We start from the raw sequence: 19,280 nt of genomic DNA on the forward strand, positions 1-19,280 counted from the left end.
GTTCGGCAGCTGCCAAGAGAAGCAGACACAGCTGGGGAGGAGCTACAAACCAAGGCTGTGCAAAGATTTTTCAGCAGTAAAACTCTTGTTTGAAATGAAATCTTATGCAGACGCATACAATTTCTACCCCAGACGTTAAATCCAGAAGCCATAAAGTGAAAACTTGACAAATTTGTCTACATAAACATCTGTACAGCAAAAGAACCCATAAACAAAATTAAAAGACAAGTGAGACACTAGAAGAAAGTATCATTAATATACAAAGAGCCCCTACAAATCAATACGAAAAAAAGACAAAAGAAGAAAATTGGCAGTGAATTAGAAATCTGCAGAGGAAGAACTAAATTGGCTGATAAACATATAAAAAGATGTTCTATCTCACTAGCAATCAGGGAAATGCAAATGAAAACAACAAGATACCATTTTTTGCCCAACCGATTGGGAAAAATTTAAATGATTGATAACAACCAGTGCTGGCAAGGATATGGGGAAATGAGCACTCATAGACCATTGGAAGGAGGGCAAATTGGCTCAGCCTTTAGAAGAGTAATTTGGCAACATTGATTACCATTTTAAACACACACCTTAGAACCTGGTAATCCCACTTCTAGAAACCTATCCTACAAAAGTGATAGAGCAAGTACTTACATATAAATATTCAAGCATGCTCATTGCAGCATTGCTGGTAAGAGTAAAAAAGAAACTGGAAATGGCCTAAATGTTTATTAATAAAGGAATGTTCAGATAAAATATAGCCCACTCATACTATGGAACATTTGCAGCCATTCAGCCGAATGAGGCACATCTATGTATAAAACTGTGGAAAAATCAAGCCATAAAATGCTATTTCAGAATGAGCTCATTTTTATAAATAACAATTTGCTGATATATGCCCCAAAAGGCTGGAGAAAAATACACCAGACATTAGTGATCACCTCTAAGGGGTGGGATGGGGGCAGAGGGGGACGGTTCATGATCTCCGTTATCCACAAATATATTGCTGGATTTTCATTTGTAATCAGGAAAAAAAAATCAATAAAAAGTTCAATTTTTTTTTTTAAATGCTGCCTGAAACCCCAATATAAAATGCAGATCCAAGCAGGCGCTGCTGCTCTGGTTGAAAAGGGAGGAGACCCGCACCTGCCCACCCAGTACCCCCACCCCTGCTTCCCTTGTCCACCATCCCCACCCCCACCCCCGGCTGCCGCCAGAAGCACTAGGGCTCCAGGACCAGTTTGAGAACCTTGGCCAGCAAACCTCTGCTCCCACAAACCAAAGCCAGACAGGGACAGAAGTTGGCCCAAGGTTACGGGGCCAGTCAAACCCACTGCAACCACCAAAACCAGGACCTCTGGCTCTTCAGCAGGGCCCTGGCCCCCCTGGGCTGCAGTCAGAGGTTTCTCTGAGTGTCCAGAAAACCCTGGAACAGTCACAACCTTGGGAAACCTTGGGCTGAGACCGAGGGGAGCCCTAGAAATGAGGGGAATAAGGAAAGGACCTTGGCAGAAAACCCCAGAGGAGAAAGGGCTTTGAGGCTTGGCTCTGGGGTTTTATTGGACCCCTGTGGATGAAGGCATGGAGAGGGCGGGAGAAGAGGGGAAAAGGAAAAGTAACAGGGAAATTGGGGATGTGTTTCTTTGTGTGTACAAAGGGAGTGTGAGTGAGCCTGTGGGCACCAGTGGAGGTGACTGGTGAGTGCAGGTGTGTGATGTTCACGGGGGTGGGGGACACACATGTCGGTCTGCAGAGGTGAACTGTGTGGGAGGAGCAGGCTCCAAGTGCCATGGAGGTGTCTGTAGCTAGTCAGTGGGACTCTGTGTGTGTGTGTGTGTGTGTGTGTGTGTGTGTGTGTGTGTGTGTTTGTTGTCACTCCCAGGGATGACAACAGGGGGAGAGTGTCTGGAGGGAGGGGAGACCCAGCAGGACCCAATGTGTGTGTCTGTCTGTCTGTTGTGTCCCTGGGGTTCCCAACAAGGAGACTGTATATGTGTGTGTGTGAGCACAAGGGCAGGCAATAAAGATACCAGAAGCAGATGACAAACTCCACAGACCAGGCCAGTCCAGAAATGCCCTCCAACCCCCCACCGTGGGTCATCAACACAATCAGAGAAATCTGCCCAGAAGGTGTCTGAGGTTTCCCCCACCTCCAGAAAGTTCCCCTCCCTTAAGCATTTATTGGCAGAGCTGATGTCTCACCACCAGGAGATGGGTTGCAGCTGCCTGGGGCAGAGACAGGAGGGACTAGCAAACTCCTCCAGACAGTCGTGAGTAACACTCTCTGCCAGCAATTCTCAGGCCCAACCAAGAGGGCCTCCTCTGGGCACCCCGTCTCCACCCAGCACCCCTCCCAAAGCAGGGGGAGCATTCCTAAAATGCAGATCAGGCCACGTGGCTGGCATCTGCCCCCTCTTCTATGTCTCCCCCCTGCTGCCTACCCCCACCCCCTACTGCACCCACCAGGCTTCAAGGCCTGTTGTGGGTTAAACTGTGTCTCCCAAAAGATATATTGAAATCCTAACCTGAAGTACCTGCACATATCAGAAAAAGGGCCTTTGCAGATGGAATCAAGTGAAGATGAGGTCATCCTGGATTAGGGTGGGTCCTAATCCAACGACCAGTGTCCTTAGAAGAAGAAAGAAATTTGGACCCAGACACAGGCACAAAAGGATGGTGGCCATGTGAAGACGGAGGCAGAAAGTGCAGTGATGCGGCTACAAGCCAAGAGCACCACGGATCACTGTCAGCCACCAGAAGCCAGCAGAGAGGCAGGGAGCTGACTGTCCCTCATCCAGAAGGATGACACTTTGATTTTGGACTTCTAGCCTCCAAAACTGTGAGAGAATAAATTTCTTTTGTTTGGAGCCAACAAGCTTGTAGCGGTTTGTTTCAGCTACCCTTGGATGTGAATACAGAGCCCATCCCCGCCAGCCCTCAGCTGCATTCCTGACCCCAGTGTCTCCCAAACCACCCTCCAGTCAGACTGGGCTTCCTGTACTCCTTGACAGAGCCAGGCCTCCAAGCCTTTGCACCTGCGGTTCCCTCTGCCCGGGATGCCCTTCCCTCCCCAGCCATTTCCCAGTGGCCTTCAGTTGTCAAGCAGGTGTCACCCTCCAAAACAGCTTTCCAGGCCCTCTGCCTGATGACCCCTCCCTGCTCTCACCTCTGTCCTGCCCTCATCCCCCAAGTTGTGTCTGCTGACACGTCTGGCTCCCCTAGGTGTGTGTGTGTGTGTGTGTGTGTGTGTGTGTGTGTGTCTGTGTGTGTCTGTGTGTGTGTTGAGGGGGTGGGGATCCAGTTCTCTGTACCCTGGAGCCCAGCCCAGGGCCCAGCACAGAGGAGGGGTGGAGGACTGAAGTCTATGGATGAATGAATGAGTCATCAGAGTCCTCGGCCCCCTGCCAGGCACAAAGTAGGACCTTAGAGAACTAGCAGGTAGAGCAGAAAGAGTGTGGCCTGGGGCCTGACACACCTTGCTTCCCATCCTCGGTCAGCATGACTGGTGACATTAACCATGCCCCCTGAGGGATGACTAGAGCAAGAGTTCCTAACTGGGGTCCCCAGGGAGGGGGAACTTAGGAGGTGTGTACAAAGCTGGACGCAAGTATATGTGTGTTGGAGAGGGTTCGGAGATGGGGGAGGGGGTGGTATCTATTTCAGGTACAGGGCCCATGGCTTTCATCAGATTCCCCAAGGGACCCACAGCCCCAAAAGATTCAGGGATGGACCCACCATAGCAGGGAAGGCTCAGGACACAATGCCCACCTGCATAGCACTAAGGGCTGTTGTGGGGCAGGGGCATAGTGTAGGTCTTGTGGCCTCAGGCCCCCAGCCAGGACCCCTGGGGGAGCCACAAGGAGCAGGGAGGGCTGCTGTCCAAGATGGGCTGTGCTGCCTTGGTGAGGCGTGAGCTCCCATCACCAGAGGGGTGAGAGCATGGGCTGGATGGGACAGAGATCAGAGTGAGGGAGTGGCAACCCTGAGTCTCATTCTCAGGCTCTCTGGCCTCAGTTTCCCCATCTTAAACCCAGGGCTATACAAGGTGGTCCATCCAAGTGTAGAAGGACCCACCAGGCTGCGGGGCTGAGTGTGCAGTTGTGAGTCTGGGCTGCCTGCCCACCTGCCGCTGGCTGAAGCCCCTCTTCCCTCAGCCTCTTTTCCCCACCAGGGCACAGGACAAGCTGCCCAAACAACCAGCACTGCTAACTGGGCCTGCAGAGACCCTCTGGGTGCCACAGTTGCCTCCTCCCACATTAGAGTAACTCCAAGATGAAGGGAACAAGAGATGAAGGAGCCTGGGGCTGGACAGAGGCACCGGGCAGGGCTGGCAGCCAAGCCAAGGCCACAGGGGCTCAGTGGGGGCCTCCCAACTCCCTCTGACCCCTCCAGGGGCCTCCGTTAGCCTGACCTGGTAAAACCAAAGCACAGAGAGAACCCTCTGCTCTGGGTCACACTAGGAGCTGGTGACAGATCTAGGCCAGGATCCCAGACCTCCTGCCCCTGGCTGGGTTTACTCTGGGCACAAATGACCCAGTGTGTACCTCAGCACCCCCAAATCCTGCCAGAAAGAGGCAGCTGGCACTGAGGCTCCAAAAGACTGATTCAAATACAGGCCTGCAGGGGCACTCTGGATCCAGCCAGGCTGAGCCTATTTCCTCCTCTCTAAAATGAACATACACTAACTGCCCTCCTGGCCCTGTTGTGAGGATAAGATGTACAGGCTGCTTAGAATAGAACAGGGGACCTTTCCAACCCCCTGTCTCTGGGCCTCAATTTCCCCATCTCTAAGCAAAAGGGTTACCCTGAGTTATTCCCCAGGTCCCCACAGCCTCTGATGCTTTATGGGAAGCCCAGGGGCTGAGCCCATGCCTAGCTGGGCCTGCCATGAGGGGCCAGGCAGCAGTATCAGAGACCAGGGAGCTCCCTGCTGGATGAGAACTGTGGCTAATTAGCAGAGCTGTGTAAGAAAGCACCCACGGCGGGACTTTCAAACTGATGGCCCCTGTGCCTCCACATGGACACAGTCCCCACCTCTCCCTATCACCTCCCACCCAGCCTGCTCCACTCATTATCTCTTGCCCCCTTTGGGTACTAGGTTTGTAGCCCTTACTCCAAGGACCACAAGAGACTTGAAAATGGAAATCCAGTGTCCTTTGGGCCGTGATCAAGGAAGGCTTCCTGGAGGAGACAGGACTAGAGGGTCAAGTTCACAGAGATAGAGACATGCCTATAGTAGGCATTCTGGACAGGGAGAACAGCAGGCTCACAGACAGGAAGGTGGGGAGCCCAAGTGAAGGGGAAGGGGCACAGAAGCTTAGAAAAGAAAGAAGGTCAGAAAAGTTGGGGTCCAATTCTAATGGCTTTGAATACCCAGAACCTGAGGCACCACTGGAAGTTACAGGGGCACTCCCTGTCCCCCCCACTGCCCCCATGTGCAGAGATGCTTGACTCCACCCTGCACCTGCCTCAGAGGCTTTGGGGGGAACCAGGCCCAGAGTGTGGGGCCCTCCCAGTCCTCCTCTACAGTCATGGACTTGAGTCCATCCCAGAGAAATCCGTCCTGGCCTCTGATGCCCGGCGGCCGCAGAGGCCTCATTGCAAACAGCTTTGAGCCACGAGTGCCGTCTGGCCAGGGAGGCTCCCCGACAGATTAAGAGCAACGCTGTCCCCATGCTCATTCATATTCTGGTCTGGCTGCCCGCTTCAATATGGCTGAGAGACGCGAGGGCAGAGGCGGCCCTCCGAGAATGCCCAGTGATGATTCCTCTCCGATTCCAATTTATTTTCTATCATTAATGCTTTTGAAAAGCCCCACACGCTCTGCAAACAGGGAAGGAGCACAGTGCTCAGGAGGGGAGGAAAGGAGAGGGCCGGGGGCAGAGGAGGACCCAACAGAGGCATTGCAGGCAGCAGGCTGCAGCCCCTGAGACCCGGGTTCAAGTCCCTACACCAACTCCACCTGTCTGCAGTACCCTGGAGCATGCCTGGCCTGCACCTGTCAACGGTGGAATGGCCCCTGCTCCGCCTGCTCTGCCCACCTCAGGGGCGGTTTCCAAGATCTACTGAGGCTCAGAGGTGAGCAGGCTTTCTAAAATGCAAAGGACCGTACACCTTGAGGAACCAAGAGACGAGCATACCTGGCCTATGAACGGGACACCTGCTTTCCAGCCACAGCAGTGAGATACCATCCCCAGGGTCCAGGAGAGATGGGAATGCTCCCACCACAGTGCAGGCAGAGGAGGTGAGTGCCAGAATTCGGGTTCCCCATCTTGTCTCAAACTCACTCTGCCATCCTCCCTCCCTTTGCCCACAGCCTCCCAACCAGCATCCCTCCTCCCCCGTCATCCCCACTGTGGAGCCAGAGGGGTCTTTCCAATGTGTCCTCTGCTCAGAACCCTTCCAGGGCTCCCATTCACCTGTGGGATCAAGTCCAAACTCCCCACTTTCCATGCAAAGCTCTCCCCACCAGCTCAGGTCCACGTGGGCAGCATCACCTCTGCCCAGGCCCAAAACCCCCCTTGGCTCCTGCTACACCTAAATTCTCAGAGTTCCAGAGCTTACCATCCTTGCCACCCTTCCCTGCCTTTGCACATGCTGTTTCCTGTCTGGAATTTCCTTCTCCTCCCCACAGTTCACCTGCCAAACTCCACCCCCTCTTCAAGATACAGCCCAAGCATTTCCTCTTCTGTGCAGCTTTACCCTGGTGGAACTGGTCATGCCCTTCTCTGTCTTCCAAATGCACCTAGCACCCACCTGTGTTGCGACTCAGAAATACAGTCCTGTTTGTGTAGTAGCAAGTCCACCAAATCAGAGAGCCTGTGTGGGCAGGGGCCACATCTGATTTGGCCCAGGCATTCCTAGAACTTGGCAAAGTGCCTGGCACACGGTAAAGCTACTTATCCAAGCAACCAATATTAATTGAGCACCTACTATGTGCCAGGTTCTGTGCTGGGTGCTAGGGATGCAGCAGTGGACAAGACTGCACCGCCCCTGCCCTCAAGTTGCTCCCAGTGGATGTGCTCAGGAAATGTCTGTTGAATGAAGGAATGGACAGACTACTTTGGAAATGGGGAAACTGAGGCCTAGGGAGGCAAAACATCCTGTCTAAGGGTGCTCCTGTCTCCCTGTCCAAATCTCATTCTACTTCATTTCTCTCCCAAGGATATTGGCAGTGAGGAAGAACTTAAAACAAAAGGTTAGAGTCACCAAAAAAGGGAAGAAGAAAATGTGACGGATTTTTCCCCTTTTCTCCATAATGTAAAGAAAATTGCTTTGCCAACTATCGCAGCTTAAAAGCAATTAGAGTTTTTGGAGGGGACTCGGCATGAGTAGAAGCGACAGAGCAAATGCTGGGCAAGGAATTTTTCCAGTGTTCATTTGTATCAAGCAAAAGAAAAAAGGCGTTAAAAGCAGCAATTTCCAGCAGCAGAGATGGTGGAGATAAAATATTTACAGCCTCTGAGGGAGGGGTCTGGCAGTGGGGCCGGGGAACCCCCTGCTCCCCACTCCCACCCCGTGTCCCGAAAGCAGGGAAAGGGAAGGCAAAGGATCAGAGCCAAGGAAGAGTTGAGCTGCCCCACCCCCACCCCAGCCTGCACCGAGGGGGGTTAGGAGCAAAGAGGGGAGATGTCCCCAGCTGCCTCCTGCCCTCTTTCCCCTTCCCCTCCACCCTGGCCACCAGGGGTCCACCCTCTAAACCTCAGACCTGGCCACAACTCTCCCCTGCTCAAACTCCAGAGAATGTCCACCCCCTGCCACTGAGGCCTGCACAGCCCAGGGTCCCTCCAGCCTTATCTCTGTATGCCCCCCCATATCACACACTGGGGAGACACACTCAGTCCCCTCCAGGCCTTTGTCCCATATGAAGATGCCTGGGAGGTGCACCGCTCTCCTGAGAGGGAGGCAACGCAGGTTTGAGGATACAGACCCAGAGATGCTCTAGATTTGAACACTGGACTTCTAACCAGACCTCTCCTGCTGGACGTCCCCCATCCTCACCTCGTCCTTTCACTTAACCTTTGACCCCCTCTCTCCAAATAAAAAGCTGCCACTATTGGTCTCTTCCTGAAATCTAACCTCCTCCTTCCTGGCTGCACACAGACTCTCCCTCTGTCTGGCACACAGCTACCCCCACGTACATATGCACGAGCCCCAGCACCACCACGCACTTGCCCAGTAAATGCTTGCTCAGAAGGCACGCGTGCTAGATGGGAGCAAAGGACAAAGGGCTCAGGAGGGCTTTGCACACGTAAGGAGGCCCAATCCCTGAGCGCAGAGCTCGGAGCCGTTCATTGTGCTTGGCTTAGGAAAGATTCCACCAGGAATAGTCGGTGAGCCGCAGCCAGAGTCCTCAGAGCCTGCTGGGCCACGGGAGGAGGGGCATGGAGGCTCGGCCTCCCCAAGGGCCAAAGAGTCCACCTCCCCTCAAGCCTATGAGTGCCACTCAGCCCGCAGCCACCCTCCCATCAGACAAAGGCAAACCAAGGCCCAGGGAGCAGCAGTTAGTGGTAAAGCCCAAAGTGGACACCAGGCCTCGAAGGCAGCCTGGTCCAGAGAAGCCAGATTCTCCTGGGCTCAAATCCCAGCCCTACCACTGACCAGCTGGTGACCTCTCTGAGCCTCAGTTTCCTCATCTGTAAAATGGAGTCTATAAGGTCCACCTTGAAGGGCGGGTGTGTGCACTAACAAGGGTAACATTCTCCCAGTGCCCTGCTGGGTCCAGCCTCTAGTCCGTGTGGGAACATTTGGTGATTCTGTCCCACCTCCCTCAGGACTCCAGGAACAGTGCTCTCTCCCTACCCCCACAGCAGCAGGAGAGCAGAGGAAAGGCCTGGCTGCGGGGACAGTGGGACCTGCCCTCTTTCCTGGGACCTTCTCCTGCCAACAGACCCACTCACAGCCCATGGCCCTGTCCTCTGTGTCTCACTGTCAGAGCTAAGAAGACCAGCCCCGTCCCTCATTTTACCAGGGAGGAAAGGCTGCCCAGAGAGGCAGCCTCAGGTCACACAGCCCCCATTGCACCACATGTTCAAGGTTGGGCTGTGCCCTTTCCTTCCCCTTCCGCATCAGCAGAGAGTGCACAGTCTTAATACAGCACCTTCAGCTGCAGGGCGGAAGCCATTTAGATGGCTGGCTCTCCCTCCGGAGGTCCTTTTTCCAGGGGCCTCTCCTGCCTCCCTACTCTCCATGAGAAATTAAACCAGCAGTAGGCCTGGCACTAAACAGGGCTCTCCTTGTGGTGAGGATGGGGAGTGGGGGCAGAAGGCCAGTCTCTGCCTGGGATGGCTGAGCTGCAGGACACCCTCCCTCCCCCGGTGAGGCCACCTTCTCAGCCTGTGCACCCATTCTCCCCACTGATAAGTAACTAGGCTTGAAGACGTTTGGTGCCAAGGTCTTGGGGTCATGAACCCAATCAACAGGAGGGAGCCAAGTGGCCAGGGGCTCTGGCATGGAAATCCCTCTTCTCACACACACACACAAACACACACAGACACACACACACACACACACACACAGAGGAGGACCAACTGCCCTCCCAAGGCCAGGCCAACCTCCTCCCATTGCCACCCAGGCAAGCAATGCTCTGTCCTGAACCACAAGCAGTGAGGCTCAGCAGGGTTCCTGGGGCTGGGACATTGGACACCCAAGTTATTGCCAAGGCTCTGTGATGTCTCACCGTGAGACCCAAGGCTTGGTCACTCCCCGTGCCTCAGTTTGCCTCTCTGGAACCTACAAGAGGAATGAGATCATCTCTGAGGTCACCTTCTAGTCCCAACATTCTCTAATTCTATACCTTGTGAGCTCTGTGACTCTCTTGGGCTGTCCTTTTCCCCCTTTGCCCTCACAGAGTCAACAAGTGTTCCCCAGTCACCACGGGAAGAATAGAGTCCCAAGCATGAGTGGGTGCTGGAGCACCCTGACGCCCAAGGAGGCAGGGACGCCCAGGGAGGCCTGGCCCTGCCTCAGACTACCGGGGGTGAGCCTCCCAGGGAGGAAGCTGGATCGAGGCAGGAGGACGGCTCCTTGGGGTGGTCAGGGGTGGCCAGAGCCCTCCTTCCTTTCCGGCACCCACCCCAAGAACTCATCCCCTCGTACCTTCACTTACCTTTCCCACCGTGGTCCCAAAGCTGTAGAATCTTTGGCCCAGCCCAGATCTGGGGTTCATTCCCCGACCCCTGACAGGCACTCCCAGTTCCTACAGATTCACTGGCTGTCCAGATGCAGATCTTGACCCCTCTCCCCAAGCCAGTCCCCAAGGTGGCTGGTGGAGGGCAGCCCTGCCTCTCCACCCCGGAGGCTCCCCAGCCCCCACAAGCCTGAGCCTGATAACATTCTCCTAAATTAAACAATAAACAAATTATTTTAGATTTTCCTGACACTGCCATTCCTGATTAGTCCCCACAGCAAACAAAAGGAAGAGAGACAATTAACCAAGAGAGAGCTAACTTCCTGTTTCCAAGGGGATCCTCCAGCTGAGCCAGGGGAAACTGCCTGGAGGGGGATCCTGCTCCAGCCCTTGCCCAGCTCCTGGGGCCAGCCCGCCTGCCCCCGCCCACCCCCCTGCTGGGCCCAGCCCACCAGCCTTCTAGATGCCCCCTCCTCCCCGCCCCCTTCCTGCTGGGTGACCTGAGATACGCTGAGTCTCCACTGAGGCCCCAGTTTTCTCATCCACCAGTATCTTCATCTCTCAAGGATAAAATGAAAAGAAATATTTGACCACTTGAGATTAGATAGAAAATTTCCCTTATTTCTTAGAGATGCATGCTGAAATATTTAGGGATGAAATACCATGCTGTCTAAACTTTACTTTAAAATACTTCAGGAAAAAAAAAAAAGGTAAAGCAAAATGTGGCAAAATGTCAAAGATTGTCAAATCTAGATAAAGGGTTTATGCGAGATCCCTGTATTATTCTCTACCTTTCTGTCATGTTTGAAAATGCTCCTAACAAACAGTTAAATATAGATAGATAGATAGATAGATAGATAGATAGATAGATAGATAGATAGACAGACAGACAGACAGATAGATAGATCATGTGAGCCAGGAGCCCAACAACAATGGCCTGTGCTCCCAGCCTACCTGAAAGGCAACTGGGTCCCTTAAGTAGGTTACATAGCCCCCCTGCCATCTCCTTTCTGTTGTTTCCCTAGAAATGGCTTTTTCAGAAATTCCGCTGAGCCCTGGCTCCACATTTAGAAGCCTTAGCACATTCAGAAACCAGACCCAGGCTCTATTGAGGCAACTGTTGTCTTCTGAACACCTCCCTCCCATCCTGCCAGGCACAGCAGCACTGGGCTGGGAATAGGTTTCTGGCCCCTTTCTCCACCCACCCTCTCCCTGAGCTGAGAACTCCCCCACTCTTTAAGCAGAAATGGTGCAGGTCAGCAAGAGTCCAGCTGTCTCACTCAAAGGCAAAGTGTTACCCACAAAGGAGACCCAAACCCCCATTTAACAGATGGGAAAGCTGAGACTCAGGGTCAGGAGAGACTGGAGGCAAAACAAGGAAGGTGGGGAGCAGAGGGAGATGGAGCGAGTAATTCCCAATTCCCCCTCCTTCCCAACCCTCTATCCCAACTCTGGCAGCATGAATCGGAGAGAGGGTGGCCTGCACTTCCTTTTCTCTGGAGCATTGATCGAGCTTCCCAGTTGGGAATAAATGACCATGATTGCAATCTCCCAGCTGGGCCCAGCTGACCCACACCAATGCTAGCCAGGCCCACCTCCACCGATCAATAATGGAAGCGTTATCAGTACCCCAAATAACCAATCACTAATTGCCGAATGCTGTCCTATTCATCAGGGAGAGTTACGTATGGCCAGTGGCTGGCTGCCCTGCCTCAGCAGAGGAGCTACCCATCACCCAGGAGCCTCTCCAGCAGATGTCCTGGGCCTCACCCCCAAGGGGCCCCTCTGGGGGAAAGTGGCAGTGACCACAGAAGCCCTGAGGTCAGCACCGCGTGGCCCTGATCAGCCTACGTGACTCCAGACACCTGGGCATGCCAGGTACCCAAGATGGTTAAGTCCAGACACTGCCCCTGAGGTGTTCCCAGGCCACCAAGAAAGACAAATGGCCATGTTACAATGGGTCACAGGCTTCCCGTGCCACTGGTACACAACAAATGTGTGCAGATGTAAAGCAGGTAAACTGTTCTCAGAGTGAGGAAGGAGGAACTCCTTCCAGCAAGGGTGACCAGGAAGGGATTTTTTAAGGTGTGGCATTTGGCCTGAGTCTTAAAAAAATGGATGGAATCCACATAGGCAGAGAGGGGGGCAGGAACTACAGGTGGAAGGAATAGCACAAGCAAAGGCACGGAGGAAGGAAAGCCACGCCTGAGCTAAGGGGAGAGTGAGGAGCGTGTGGCTGGAGCCCGGGGCCCAGAGGGGGACTGGAGGGAGGTGCAGGGGTCCAAGGGTCAGACTGGACAAGGCGCTGAGCGTCAAGCGTCAAGCCACCAAACCGAGGAGCCAGACACCAGCCTGGAGCCAGCAGGGGGCCCCCAAAAGAGCATGACAGCAGTGTGTGCTTAGGAAAGGACCAGTAAAAAGCCATGGAGTCCATGGTTACCGCCAGGCTGCAACCCCAAGGGGGCAGGGGCTGAGTCTTATGCATCTCTGTCCCCATAGCACCCAGCACAGCCGGGGCCAGAGGAAGCACCCAGCAAGTGAATCACTGGATGATTATAGCATCATCACGTTGCAGGCTAGGGACTCCTGGAACCATGGCCGTGCACTATCATATCTTTATACCCTACCACATGCATGTGTAAAAATACATATTTATACTGAAGCCTCAAAAAAAGCCTTGTGAGGTGAGCAGGGGGATAGTTATCTCCAATTTACAAGGAGGGAAGCTGAGGCTCAGAGAGACAGTGACCTGCCCAAGGTCACACAGCTGGTCGGTGGCAGAGCCCAGCACCCGTCCCACTCCAGACCCTGCCCCAGAGGGCTGAGCCCTGCTCAACTTGGCATGGCCCAGGGCTGCCTGGGAGGCAAGGATCCAGCCCCCACCCCTCCCTGGCCACCCCCAGAATGTTGCCCACTCTGACCCATTCCTCACACTGGGAAGGATGGAGAAATGACAGAAAAACTGAGCCCAACTGGGATTGGCTACTTGTGGCCATGACAGACTGTCCCTCTACTCACAATGGAGCAGGGCCTAGAGGATTCCCAGAAACCCCAAGCTTGGTCTAGACAGGCTTTATTGAAGATGGACCTGCTTCTCCCCATTTGGACCAGGAGTCCAGAGGCAGAGTCAGGCCTGACTGCCAATTTGCTGTGTGACCTCTGGTAAATCACTTCCCCACTCTGGGCCTCAGTTTTCTCAACTGTAAAGTGGGAACAATGATCTCTGCCTACTTCATAGAACTTCCATGAGACTAAACAAGAGAAGGAGTGTAAAAACTTATGGACAAACTATAAAGCAAATTTTGTCCTGGAAAATAATAATAACAAGGCTCCTGTCTACTTCAGTCTGGACATTGAAACTCTAGCAGGACTCACCTCCCTCTCCCTGCAGAAGGCAAAAAAAGGAGCTAACATTTCCTGAGATGCTACAGTGTAACAGGCTAGCACACCCTGCTTCATATGTGTTATTCCAAAGAATCCTAATGACTCCCCTACAAGGTAGCTATCATTCTTCCCATATACAGATGAGGAAACAGAGGCTTAGAAAACTGAAGGGACTTGTCCAAGCTAGGAAGTGGCTGAGCTGGGAGTCAAACCTAGGTCTGTCAGGGATCCAGGCCAGAGGCCCCAGACAGGCTGCCTCGAGGAGCCCGTATCCACACCGCAAAATCTCAAACTGCAGAATCAGTGCTCGGGAGGTTGTATGTCATGCACACACCCCTTGTGAGGACTGACACTGCCATCAGAGGCACCCTGTCACCTCATGGCCCATGGACTGGCAGGGCCATCAGAGCCGGGTGGGGCATGGAGGGGGCAGGTGACACAGCTGGTCTGGAGCTAATAGGATCAGTCCTGGGCATGGAGCCGCCTGTCCATCTGCCCTGGCAGATGGGTGCTGGAACTGGGCTACCTGCCAAGGCCCGACCGCCATGTCCAAACCAACCTGGACACCGAGGTTCCATTTTGTCCCCCCCACCCCCACCCTAGTGGCTGGCAGTGCCCACATGGATACAGAAGGCCCGGGTGGCAGCCACTCTCTCTCCTCCAGCGGCCAGCACCTTCCCTGATGTGGCCATATGGCCCCATATGCTCCTTGACAGCTGGACTGCCGAAGCCACTGCCTGAGGACGTCCTCTGCAGAGGCCCTGAGGCCCTGGCCACCACCCACCTCTGCCCAGCAGGCCACAGGCACAGCCAGGAAACCACCCCCACACTTGATTAATGATCTTGCACTAGCCACTGCCCCTCTCTAGGCCTCAAGTTCCTCCTCTGTAACAAAACAATGCCGACACCCTTTCACCCCTTCCCTTTTTAGCCCACTTCCAAGGTTACTAAGTTCCACCCAAACTCACTTCAGCTATCTAGGGAGACAGACAAACCCGTCCATTTTACGGACATGGAAACAGGCCCATGAGGAGCAGAGGCTTGCTCAGGGGTCAGTAGTAAAGGCTGCATCTGATGACATCAGGACAGCTGCCACCTCTGTACCCTCGGGAGGTGGGACAGGTGGTCACCGAGGCCCTGTCCAACTCTGCTGGCCCATATCCCCCACCCCCAGCTCCCCACCCAGGCCAAATCTCTCCACCCTCCATTGGGCAGGGAACCACAACCTCGTGCCACTTGGTCTCCCTGGCGAAGGCAGACGAGGTGCCCGTCCCTGCTCTTCCCCTCACCACCAGCCTGGATTCCACAGCAGCCTCAGGGCCACCTCTCTGCCTCTGGCTCCCGGCAAAACCCTCCCACGACCACCAGAGAGAGCGGTTTGAATTGCAAATCTTGTCGCGTCCCTCCAGGACTTCAACCCTCCAGCCCCTGAATCTGGAATCAGCCCACACTCCTCAGTCGACCACTCCAGATCCTCCTCCGTCGTGTGCCAACCTGCTCCGCCGCCTGCTGTGCCCTGCGTGCACTACTCCACCGCAAGCATGTTTCAAGTGCGCCCGGGGCTTCCCACCTCCGTGCCTTTGCTAACGCTGTGCTACCTGCCTAGAGAGCCCTCACTCATTCACATTCTCCATTCATCCACTTCTTCAACAAGTATTTACTGAGCATCCACAAGTGCTGGAAACATCTTGGCAGGGCAAAATCCCACCACCCTTTCAGCCCATCTGCTCTGACTCCTAGGTATCCCCCACCCCGCTGCCCGGCACCAAGGCTTCTGATCCTGCCTCCTTTAGCTGTGCCTCTGCAGTTGCACAGCGCACTCTGTATGTCTCCCCTTTCAGAACCCCTCCTGTCATCTTGGTATCACCAGCACTCAGTCTAGGCCTTAAACCAGGAGTAGTCCCCAAATGTGAATGAACCCCAGATGTAAGATTGCAGGCAGTGAGGAGCAGGGGCCAAGGCTTCTACTCTGATTGGCCAGGGTGACACCCAGACCCCCCAAAAGGAGGACAGGGTGGTCAGGACACCCCTTCCTTCCTTGATTCACTCCAAGGCCCAGCCCACCCAACAAGCAGGAAATTAAGGGGGCTACACAGGGGAACTGCCCCTTCTAGGTCAGGAGGTCAGAAAGGAGTGGCTGTCTCCCTAAAGGGGACAGCCAGTGGGGCTTGGATTCACCTGGCTGGGATTTTCACCCCTGGCAGCAGCAACCAGAGACCAAAGAGGTGCCCTGCTCTCTCCCTCCCCAGAGCTCCTTCTGCTAGGCTCTGGGAGCAGGGTGATCAGAATGGCCCGGGGCGGGGGATCAAGCAGACACTGAAGGTGGGGGTCGGGCCAAGCCCTTTGGCAGGAAACAGAGTCTGGCCAGGCTCTGACCACAATTCGGCCTCACTTAGGGTATCAATAGACACCCAGGATGCAAAAGTCCAGAGCTCAGAGGGCCAAGGAGAAAGAGGGAGGAAGGGAGGGAGGGAGGGAGGGAGTGACAAAGAAGCAGAGAGACGAAAGGAGACTGAGAAAGACCTAGTCAGCTAGAGAGAAAAGAGAGCCGGTGCGGGGGGGGGGGGGGGGGGGGGGGGGGGGGGGGGGGGGGGGGGGGGGGGGGGGGGGGGGGGGGGGGGGGGGGCTGAGAGACGATGCCAGAGAAAAGCTAGCAAAGCTAAGGGAGCCGCCACCAGGATCCAGGAGGCCCAGCACCCACCCCCACCCCCAAGAGCTGGCTTGGTGGCTCCTGAGCAACAAACCTCAACCCTAAAGGCCTCTAAGTTCCTGCGAGGCCTCAGGGATGGGCCGAGGCTGCCATAGGGGCCAAGGGGGTCATAGGGATCCGTCTGGGGCTGACAACTGCTCCAGCCTCCTGTGCCTTGGATGGGCCACCTGGGGAGGGAGCAGACCCCCTCCCCCCACTGCACATTTAGACCTCCATGGGAAACCCAGTCCAGGGGAGGACAAACTCTATGGCCCACAAAGGGGTCCAGGATCGACTGGGAAGTGTTCCAGCATGCAAAGAGGAGGATAATGAGGGCCTAATCAGATGGTGGGGAGAGCAGAAGTCCCACCCCACCCCACCCCAGGATAATACTGACATCCCAGACTTGTGCTAAGGATTACAGGAACCAGTTTTGTAAACCGTCAAGCAGAATACAGGCTCCAGACTGAACCCAGGAGGCATAGGGTTAACCAGACTAGGGTCAAGATGTCCCTGGGTAGAGCCAGGGAGAATCAGATACCTTCACAAAGTTGCCTCAGGCTGACAGCAGCTGCTGCCCACCTCCCTCCCTGTCCCGAAGGGTGCCAGTCTGAGGCAACAGGGTCACTGCCCTGGGAAGACACTCCAGTAGCGGACCCCTAGAGCCCTGACTGGCCCTGCTGCCAGATCAGCAAAGAGCCCAGGGTCAGAGAACACCTTCACAGTAGAAGGGGCCGGTCTGAGACTTAGAAGACTGGAGTTCTCCTGCTGGCTCCTTCTCTGCCTCGCTATGTGACCTTGGGCAAGTCACTTCACCTCTCTGAGCCTCAATACACTTCTCAAAAAAATGGGGAGAGAAAGCACGCCATGGGCCCTGCATTCCCACAAGGTGACTGAGAGATCCCAAAGGGATAATGGATGTGGAAGTGAGGTTTAAACCCAAGGGCTGGTCAAATACAACTACTGCCAGACCCCACTCCACCCCTCCACCCAGCATCTAGGCTGATGACAAGACCACCAACCTCACCGGCTCATACCGAGTGCCAGGCAAGGGGACATACGGACTGGAGCTGCTGGGGACTCCAGCACCTCCATCCTCAGGGAAGCCCAAGATGGAAGGAAATATTCAGGAACAACCAGAGAAGGCTTCCTAGGGGAGGAGGAACTTGTCCTAGGAGCAGAAAGGATTTGGCAAAGGGGAGGGGCTTGTAGAATACCTGATCTCTGACCCTTCCTTGGGCTTCTCGCTCCTGGAGACACAGGACTCCCTTCCTCTCAGGGATTCCAACCAGGACCACATCTCCCATCCTCTCCTATTGCATGGGCTAGGGGTGTCTCTGAGGCGGCCAGCACGAGATGAAACATACAGGAGACTCAAGAAGGGCCGGGAGGGAGGAGGCGAACAGCACAGACACAACCCCATCAGACAGAGGCACGGCTGTAAACAAGGATGGGGCACCAGGCCTGCCGGTCTAGAGGCATCCCCTTCCCATTCCCAGCCCCTTGGGAACTCCTGGGGGGGGCAGGTCTGAGGGGTGCACCTCGCAGGCAGTTCCCTTCTTCCGGTGTCCGTCCGGTGGAGCAGAGGCGCAAGTACACAGACGCAGGCACACACGAGCACGTCTCTCCATTCCCCGCCCCCCACCTCAACCCTGGAATCCTCAGCCTGGCTGGAAAGACCTCGCGGCCCCCGGGCCAGGGAGCTGTCGCCACACTGTCCCGCCTGACCCTGGCAGGTCACGGGAATTCGGCGCCCGGCGCGGCTCCAGCACGCCGCCGGGAGGCTGGACTGGTGTCCTGGAGGGCCGGCGGCTAAGCTGATGCAGCCATGAAAGCGCACCCCTGGCCCACCGGGCAGCACAGCCCGCACCCCCACCCCATTCCTCCCTCCCGTTCTCTCCTCTGGAAAGGCCGGAGTTCCACCATTAAAGCACCTCCATTCCCCGACCCCGCCAGGCCAGGCGCGCCCCAGGGGCTCCACAAAGTTGCTCCAAGTCGCCGGGTTCCTGGCTATAGGCAGGGACGCGCGGCGAGCGGGAGCGCGGTCACAAGCTGGGGTGCTAAGCGCGCCCCACCAGCTCCGCGCGTGCACACACCTAACGGACGCGCGCCCAACACCCTATCCCCACCCGCTGCCCCCCGGCTCCCGCCCAATCAGAGGCCCGGCGCGTGGCACTGCCGATGTGCTGACACCCGGGTTCTCCGGCCTGCAGCCCGGCGGCCCGGGTCCCGCCGCAGCGTCCGAACCTGACCACACTCACCGTCCCGGGCGCGCCGACAGCGCGCAGCTCTGTTCCTGGCCCGCATCCCCCGATTTGGCTTGGCTCTGGTTCCCGCTCCGGCTCGATTCCCGCTCCGCAGGACCAGGCTCCGAGATGGTGGCGGCGGCAACGAGCGAAGCAGAGAGGGCGTGTGTGTGTGTGTGTGTGAGCGCGCGGCGTGTGCGCGGGAACAACCCGCGCGCCCCTGCGCGCCCCGCTCCTGTCTCCTGCTCTCCACGCTGCGATGCCAGCAGAATCTCTAACGCGCGCTCCCTCCCGCTCCGGCGCACACACGCGCACACTCGGGCGCGCACACACCCCCGCGGCCGCACACCTGGCTCCGCACTCCCTCCTCTGGTCCTCCCAAGGCGCTCACAAAAGCCCCTCTGTCCGGGTCGGCCGAAGTCCCCAGAACGCGACCCACCGGACCTGCGGAGTCCCCCTGCGCCCCCTTCCAGGCCGGCGCCACCTCAGGGCCCCCGCGGCTCCCGGAAGGGCCTCCGCGGGCGCCCCCGCTCCTCTACCATGCCCGGACGCGGCCGCGCTTCCAGCCCGAACCCGGGCCCGGGCGCCAGACTCCCGCTGCGGGCGCTATCGCCCCGAGGCGCCCGCCCGCTCCGCCGCTGCCGCGGCCCGCAGCCGCGTGCCCTCTCGTTCCTTTCTCTCCCCTTCTCTGTAACTGCCTCTCAGTATCTGCCCTTCTTTCACCCACCTGCCCCCGAACCCTGTCCTCTGTCTTCCCTGCTGTCTCTCTGTCGGCCGCCCTCTCCCGCTTCCCCTCTTCCCCTCCTCCCCACCGCCCTGCGCTGCCTCTCACATTCTC

The 19,280-nt window shown here is 56.1% G+C and overlaps 1 protein-coding gene across 3 annotated transcripts in view; it reads right to left on the reverse strand.

The window, feature by feature from the left end:
- LINGO1 (leucine rich repeat and Ig domain containing 1) overlaps nucleotides 1-18,844 on the reverse strand; it is a 194,988-nt gene extending 176,144 nt beyond the window's left edge. For all 3 annotated transcript variants that reach the window (XR_005216403.1, XR_005216402.1, XM_037833339.1), the window contains exon 1: nucleotides 18,458-18,844. The gene's annotated coding sequence lies outside the window, so the exon portion shown is untranslated. The remainder of the gene's footprint in view (nucleotides 1-18,457) is intronic.
- Between the last annotated feature and the right edge of the window lie 436 nt (nucleotides 18,845-19,280).

The sequence above is a fragment of the Choloepus didactylus genome, chromosome 4 (genome assembly GCF_015220235.1).
Source record: "Choloepus didactylus isolate mChoDid1 chromosome 4, mChoDid1.pri, whole genome shotgun sequence".
Lineage (NCBI taxonomy): Eukaryota > Metazoa > Chordata > Mammalia > Pilosa > Megalonychidae > Choloepus > Choloepus didactylus.